This window comes from Mauremys mutica, unplaced genomic scaffold (assembly GCF_020497125.1).
Source record: "Mauremys mutica isolate MM-2020 ecotype Southern unplaced genomic scaffold, ASM2049712v1 001187F_np12_obj, whole genome shotgun sequence".
Taxonomy (NCBI): Eukaryota; Metazoa; Chordata; order Testudines; family Geoemydidae; genus Mauremys; species Mauremys mutica.
Window position 1 is genome coordinate 20,886 of NW_025423136.1, and position 8,357 is coordinate 29,242.

The 8,357-nt window shown below is 50.5% G+C and overlaps 2 non-coding genes across 2 annotated transcripts; one reads left to right on the forward strand and one right to left on the reverse strand.

The window, feature by feature from the left end:
• Window positions 1-4,724: 4,724 nt before the first annotated feature.
• TRNAQ-UUG lies at window positions 4,725-4,796 on the forward strand. The gene has a single exon. It is a non-coding gene; the product is annotated as a tRNA-Gln (tRNA).
• A 2,711-nt stretch (window positions 4,797-7,507) lies between these two features.
• Window positions 7,508-7,589, reverse strand: TRNAS-AGA. The gene has a single exon. It is a non-coding gene; the product is annotated as a tRNA-Ser (tRNA).
• Between the last annotated feature and the right edge of the window lie 768 nt (window positions 7,590-8,357).

Sequence of the window (8,357 nt, forward strand, 5' to 3'; positions counted from 1 at the left end):
AGAACCTAAACCGAGTGCAACTCCTTGCACCTTCACACCAAGGACAGCCGGACCTAGATGTATCTCAAATACCCTTAGAACATAGGGAAACTTTGAGAGTGGACGGAAAGGAGATCATCGCATGGAGAGACACTGCAGCACATGTGTCAGCTATCCACCGAACCTTCGTGGACCCCAAATTCATCAACCAGAAAACCAAAGTGACAATTCGCCCCTTCATGTCAAAACCTGTAACATTACCTACAGTGCATTTACCTGTCCAGTACAAGGGCTGGTCAGGGAAGTGGACTTTTGCTGTCTATGACAACCATGTGATTCCCATGTTACTGGGGAACGACTTGGCCCGACACGTTGAACAGCAAAAAACAGAGGGAGTGGTTACACGCAGCCAAGCCAGATGAGCTGCCAGACCCATCCCTGTTCCTGAGCCATCCACCGAGACCCCGTCTGTGTTACCAGAGAGGGTGGAGCTGGCTCCCATACCAACACCTATAGCAGCCATAGTACATCCAGTCCCAGAACCGGAACTAGAAGAGCAACCAGCGGCAGTACCAGCGCCAGCACCGACGCCAGCGCTTACAACTCCACCGCCGGAGGGCGACAACGGGCCAAAACTGGCAGAAGCAGCAGACAACCCTACCCAAGAGGCTCAGCCAGAGCCTGAAATGACACCTTGTACACCAGCGGAGAGCGGTTCACAGTCAACGGAAACAACCTCATCACCTACATCGCTCCCAGAGGAACTGGTGTCTCCCGCCTCAAGGGAACAGTTCCAGACGGAACAGGAAGCTGATGACAGCCTCAAGAAAGCATGGGCGGCGGCACGCAGCAACCCACCGCCTCTCAGCTCTACTAACCGATCCCGGTTCGTTGTGGACCAAGGACTTTTATACAAGGAATTTCTTTCTGGTGGACACCAGGAGGGCTGGCATCCTCAAAAACGGTTGCTAGTTCCGACCAAGTACCTGGAAAAGCTCTTAAGCTTAGCCCATGATCACCCTAGTGGCCATTCTGGGGTGAAGCGAAGCAAAGACAGGTTGGGAAGGTCCTTTGACTGGGAGGGGATGGGCAAGGCGGTAGCCACTTACGTCCGGTCTTGTAAGGTATGCCAAACGGTAGGAAAACCCCAAGACCAGGTCAAGGCCCCTCTCCAACCACTTCCCATAATGGAGGTCCCATTTCAGTGAGTAGCTGTGGATATTATGGGTCCTTTCCCAAAGAAGACCCCCAGAGGAAAGCAGTACATACTGACTTTTGTGGACTTTGCTACCAGATGGCCGGAAGCAGTAGCTCTAGGCAACACCAGGGCTAACACTGTGTGCCAGGCCTTAACTGACATTTTTACCAGGGTGGGTTGGCCCTCTGAAATTCTTACGGATTCGGGAACAAATTTCCTATCAGGGACCATGAAAGACCTGTGGGAAACTCATGGGGTGCATCACTTGGTGGCCACCCCGTACCATCACCAAACTAATGGCCTAGTGGAAAGGTTTAATGGAACTTTGGGGGCCATGATCCGTAAATTCGTACATGAACATTCCAATAATTGGGATCTAGTGTTACAGCAGTTGCTGTTTGCCTACAGGGCTGTTCCACATCCCAGTTTAGGTTTCTCACCATTCGAGCTGGTGTATGGCCATGAGGTTAAGGGGCCATTACAGCTGGTGAAGCAGCAATGGGAGGGGTTTACGCCCCCTCCAGGAACTAACATTCTGGACTTTGTAAGCAACCTTCAAAACACCCTCCGAGACTCTTGGGCCCTTGCTCGAGAGAGCTTAAAGGATGCTCAAGCGGAGCAAAAGGTCTGGTATGATAGACACACCAGAGAGCGTTCCTTCAAGGTTGGAGACCAGGTCATGGTCTTGAAGGCGCAACAGGCCCATAAGATGGAAGCGTCCTGGGAAGGACCATACGTGGTCCAGGAGCGCCTGGGAGCTGTTAACTACCTCATAGCATTCCCAAATTCCTCTTTAAAGCCTAAAGTGTTTCATGTTAACTCTCTAAAACCCTTTTATCCCAGAGAATTACAGGTCTGTCAGTTTACAGTCCAGGAAGGAGATGACACCGAGTGGCCTGAAGGTGTCTACTACGAAGGTAAAAGAAATGGTGGTGTGGAGGAGGTGACCCTCTCCACAACCCTGCAATGTATACAGCGGCAACAGATCAAGGAGCTGTGCACTCACTTCGACACCTTGTTCTCAGCCAACCCAGGACGGACTGAGCAAACCTGCCACTCCATTGACACAGGTAATGCTCACCCGATTAGAACCCCACCCTACCGGGTGTCACCTCATGCCAAAGTTGCTATTAAACAGGAGATTGACAACATGTTGGAGATGGGTATCATCCGCCCTTCTACCAGTGCATGGGCATCTCCAGTGGTTCTAGTTCCCAAACCAGATGGGGAAGTACGCTTTTGCGTGGACTACCGTAAGCTAAATGCTGTAACTCGTCCAGACAACTATCGCACTGATGAGCTATTGGAAAAGTTGGGACGTGCCCAGTTCATCTCTACCATTGATTTAACCAAGGGATACTGGCAGGTACCACTAGATGAACCCGCCAGGGAAAAAACTGCCTTCATCACCCATGCAGGGGTATATGAATTTAATGTGCTTCTGTTCGGACTGCGGAATGCACCTGCCACCTTCCAAAGGCTGGTGGATGGTCTACTAGCGGGATTGGGAGACTGTGCAGTTGTATACCTCGATGATGTGGCCATTTTTTCTGATTCATGGCCCCAACACCTAGAACATTTGAAAATGGTTTTTGAGCGCATCAGGCGGGCAGGACTAACTGTTAATGCCAAAAAGTGTCAAATAGGCCAAAACAGAGTGACTTACCTAGGACACCAGGTGGGTCAAGGAACCATCAACCCCCTACAGGCCAAGGTGGAAGCTATCCAACAGTGGCCTGTCCCACGGTCAAAGAAACAGGTCCAATCCTTCTTAGGTTTGGCCGGATATTACAGGCGATTTGTACCACACTACAGGCAAATCGCTGCCCCACTAATTGATCTGACCAGGAAAACCCAGCCGAATGCAGTTAAGTGGACTGATGAGTGTCAGAAAGCCTTTACCCAGCTTAAGGCGATGCTCATGTCGGACCAGGGGTGGCTTGTTTTCTGGGAGCACAGTGGTCCCTGCACCCAAGGTGAGTCCCTGAGCTTGGGCTCTGCAGTAGGAAAAGATACTGTGGGCTTCCACCCCTAATTGGCTGGCCTGACATTTAACAATGAGGGACAGGAGCTGTCTCTCCTAAGTGAGTTATTGGTGGACACAATATGGCAGGAAGAGAGTGCTAGAGGGGGTGCTGGGCAGTGACAGGCAGGTATAGAGGATGGAAACTCTTCTGTGCAGCTGAGGGAGGGCAGTACCAGGGAAGGGGCATGTGTGAAAGTGACCATGTGGAAGGGAGTTGGGGGCCCAGGAGGAGGCACTTGATGTTCAGTGTCTTGGAGCAGCTGGGCTTGGCCATGGTGGGTGTTCAGGAAATGCACATTAACGACTCTAGGGTAGCTTGATGGGCAGAGGGTGATTGGGGGAAGGGCCCATCTCTCTGGTCCTCCAGGCCAGGGAAGAATGATGGGGTTGGAGTCTTGTTCTTCACATTCATGGTGCGAGTACAGAAGGTGGTGGAGCTCCGACCAGGGAGGGCATTATTGGTGGCTTTGTGCTCCATGGCACTGGTTACTGCTATATTAGTGTGTATGGTCCCCAATTAAGGCATGAAAGGAAAGTTCTATGAAGGAACTGGCTCCCTTCTTCTAGACCGCACGGTGTTTGGTGTCGGGGGGGATTTCAATTGTTGCACCGGCCTGAGGACTGCTGGTCCTGTTTTCCCGACCGTCAGAGGAAACTCTTCTAAGATGAGCACTACCTGGTGCAGGTCTATAGCGAGGTCGGCTTAGAGAACGTGTTTCTGCACAGTGAACCAGTGGAGGGTGGGCAGTAACCTCCTATTCCTCTGACCCGAGCTCACACCAGCTGCAGAGGGGATACACCTTTCTGTGGGGACAGGCCAGGAGTCGCACTGACCGGATTTCCGTGAAGGAGAGCACGTCGACAGCCCAGTGCAGGGTGGTGCCAATGGACAGTTCGGATCACGCAGCTCTCACCGTGTGCTCAATGTGGGCAATTCCCTGGGCAGAGGATATTGGAAGCTGAACATCCAGAGCTTGCAAGATAAAGGAGCAGGGGGGCGAGGTCTGGAGGTGTTGGCAGAATGGGAAAGAATCAGAGGGTTCTGTGGTTACCAGGGGGATTGGTGGGAGTCGGTGAGGGAGGAGTTGGCGGCTTTGTTCCGGCGGCTGGGGAAACACCACAACATTAAAGAAACCAACAGTGCAAAGTCCTGCAGTGTCACCTGTGGGATTTCCACAAGAGCATCCAGGCAGGGGAGCCAGTCAGCCTGTGACTGTACGACCGGATCAAGTGACAGCTGACTGAGTTCCAGGAGATGAGGCTGCAGTTGGCTGATATGAGCGGGAGCACCGAGTGAAGGGAGGGGTGGCCTCCCCTGACATTTTTGCAGCCTGCAGGGAATGGAGACAAAGCAGGGGGATGCAGGGACTCAGGGCAGGACCCATGGATCTGGTAGTGCAGGACCACAGTCACTGGAGGAGGAGAGAGAGTCCAGCGAGAGGAAGCTGATGGTGGGAAGCAATAAGTGCAGAGTGCAAACCAGCCAAGAGTCACAGGGGTCTAGAAAACAAAACAGCGGCAGGTCCCATGGTGTAATGGGCAGCACTCAGGACTTTGAATCCTGGAATCTGAGTTCAAATCTCAGTGGGACCTCATGGTGATACATTGCTTTGCTACAAAGCACTAGAGCTCAATGTGTTTGGTTACCTTCTCTCAGGGTCAACTAAAGTGACATTTTTCCCTCCTGCTGGGTGACTGATGCCCACTGGAGATAGGTCTTTGGTCTGGCTGGTTCAATGGGCTGGCGGCTATAGGTTGAGGTCCTAGAACTTAACAGTCTGGCTAGAGATTCCTGTGGATAGATCATATGGTTGTTTCTCGCTGCTTCACCTGATGTCCATAACTTTGGTCCCTGCAGCTGTCACATTCTTCCTCTTGCCCATATGGCATTTAAAGGAAGGAGTGCCAGGGCCAGGCTTCATAGTCAGGGCTAGGCAGGAGGGAGGCAGAGTCCCAGGCTGGAGCCCAACACACCTCTCCTCCTCTGGGCACTTGGGGTGTTGTTCCCCCCTGTTCAGACACCCCTGGGTCCCTGCACTTCACACAGCTCTCCCTGATTTCAGCTGTTAGTGAGGGAGCCTCACTGCTAGTGCAGACTGGGCAGTTTCTTGCATGAGAGACCCTGTCCCAAAGCAGGACTAATGCTTAGAGCTGGTTATCAGTGATTTCAGATCTGTTGGTCTGCAGCAAGACTCTCCATTGAGTCTTAACCAGCTCTGTTATTACACAGGGAAAAACAAAAGGGTCAAATGGTGCCTGGAAGCCTTAAGAAGAATCCACCCCACCAAGTACCAACACTTGTCGCTACCTGCTCTCAGCCCCACTGAGAATGTTTTGGGGTCACTCCTTGCCTGTATCAAGCTAGGGGTCTCAGAGAAACATAATTAACAGGTGTTCCAGTGATGCACTTGGTTAGCGCACAGTACTTATAGGGCAGTGCTGAGAGGAGCTATGCTGAGGTTGTGAGTTCAAACCTCACCTAGAGCACTGGTTTTCATTAGCCAAGTGGGGTCACCCCCTCATTTGGCCTGTGGAATGTAGAATTCCAGCCCTGGGGACCCTCAGGAGGGGGCTAATAAAAAATGCCCCCTTCACTTATTACCTCCTCTCCAGGTCAGAATCTAACATCCTTTCTCCCCAACCAGCCCCTGTGCCAGGATCCCTCAAGCAGAGCCTGGAGTCCTGCCCCTGGCGTCTGTACTATTGACAAAGACTAAGTGACAGGGACAAAACACTCAAATCCCGCCTGGTGCGGGGAGCCAGGTTTGCTCTTCAAATTCTGTCATTGGTACATTTCCAGGTCTGGGAATGTCCCACAACAGCATTGAATGGGAAGCTGCCTGCAGAACAGTGACACTGCACAGAGCTCCTGTGGAGGAGGGGTGGGAATTAGTAACATTTTGAGAATTGTTTGGGAAATGAGCCTTTGCTGATAAGGTTTGTCTCTGTTCATATTTCACCTTCAGGTGTTATGTTGAGGGATCTTTAGTATATTTTTGTGAGGTTAATAACTATCTCCTCAACTTTATTTACTCAACTTAAAAATGGTCATTTGATTTTTGCATCTCCCTGTGAAAATATAACTGACGTGTGGCTTTCTACAGGGGGTCATGATGTTAAAGTTAAGGAATTCAGTCTCTGTACTTCTGGGGGGAGTGTTGCTTTTTTACAGCTGCCTCAGGGCCAGGCACACTGGGCTGTTAGCTGCACCCACTGTCCTTGCCAGGGGCCCCTGCTGAACCCTGGGCGGCTGCACTGCAGTGCTGGGGTGACTCTGCAGGGGGAGAAGCTGCTGTGGAGCAATGTAGAGCAGGTGCAGGAAGGAGACGGGGTCACTATTCTCATTCTGAACTGCACAGTTTTCCAAATTTGGGACTAGATTCATAGATTCATAGACTTAAGGTCAGAAGGGACCATTATGATCATCTAGTCTGACCTCCTGCACAATGCAGGCCACAGAATCTCACTCACCCACTCCTGTAACAAACCCCTAACCTATGTCTGAGTTATTGAAGTCCTCAAATTGTGGCTTAAAGACCTCAAGGTGCAGGGAATCCTCCAGCAAGTGACCCGTGCCCCACGCTGCAGAGGAAGTCGAATGTCCGAGAACAATTCTAGGGGAAGGTGAACGCAGAGCAATGACACTGGAGATGCCCAGACCTCCAATAGGGGCAATGTGGAAATTAATAATGGGAAGATCATTTGTGAAATTAGTCGTCACTGACAAGATTTGTCTCTGTTCCTATTTCACGCTATGGTGTTAGAGGAATCAGTACAGATTTTTACTATATTAATTAAACACTTAATTTTATTTAATCAATCCAAAATCTTAGTATCACTTATTTTGTCTCTGTCCTAGCAAGAATGAATTGAATTTTGTGACTTTCTGGAAAGTGCAGCGAGATTAAATGTGGGAAATTCAGTCTCTGTGTTTGTGAGCTGATGTTTTCCTCTCACAGGTCAGTGCCTGCATTGAAATACCCAGAGGGATCTAAGGGCTGATGTACGCTGGGCACTGAACTGGCAAAGCGATGTCTCCCAGGGTGTGACTCCCCACACAAACTCATAGAGTTAAGGTGACCTAATCCCAGGTTAGTTAGTGCTAAAGAAAAGGAAGAATTGTTCTGTCCATGCAGCTATTAGAGGGATGGGAAAATCCCTCCAGTCACTGTCTACTCCAAAGTGCTATAGCAGTGCCACAGCAGCATTTTAAGTGTAGACAGAGTGAAATTAGATTCATCTCCAGTTCGCACTGTGGATGCTCAGGCACTAAGACTGCAATAATAACAACAGCACAGTGCTTGCGTAGTTGGCAGGATTCGAACCTGCGCAGGGAGACCCCAATGGATTTCTAGTCCATCGCCTTAACCACTCGGCCACAACTACTTGATATGCATCCATTTCACTGCATGATGATTTTGTTCTCACTGAATTGTCACTTCAAATTGTTTGCTCAGACCAGCTTCCCCAGCACACTCACGGCTGCGCATCAGTGTAAGTTTGTCCTTGGGTGAACAGCGAGAATTCCTGCCCATTTCCCTTCCAGCTGGAGCAGCATGAGAGTGTGTTTGTGTGAACGACATTGCTGTAGATTGTTGTTCATTCCCCACTCTGACAATTCAGACAGTCCCTTTCCCATTCAAATCTCCAGCACATTGTTCCAGTAGCAGGGGGCAGGATTTCTCTGGGGCACTGAGGGCTGGTGCGTGAACTCAGCCTTGCATTCCACCCTTGATGTTTCATGGACTAACAACAGCAGCAGAAAGAAAGAGCTGAGCCAATATCTCCCTGGCAGGGATGCAGGTGCCACGTCCCCTCTGTCTGACCATCGCCATTGCAGGAGAGAAGGGTTCACTGGAATCGAATGCCCTGGCTCAGACCAGAGACACAGGGAGGTTTTGCTATTTATGGATCTGTGCAAAGGAAATTTTGTCTCTGTGTGAAACTGAGGTCAGAAATGAAACGTCCACATGGTGGCCCAATGCTCTAGGGAATGTGGGTGAAGGACTCGGGCTGAGAAATTATTTAACAGGGGGTTGTTTCAATTTATTGCCCTGATTAAAATCTATGGCTAAAAGGCAGCCACTGTTGTTAGTACTTGTACCTGTGTAGGGACACCCCAGTGGGTGTCAAGCCCATTGCCTTCACCAGGGG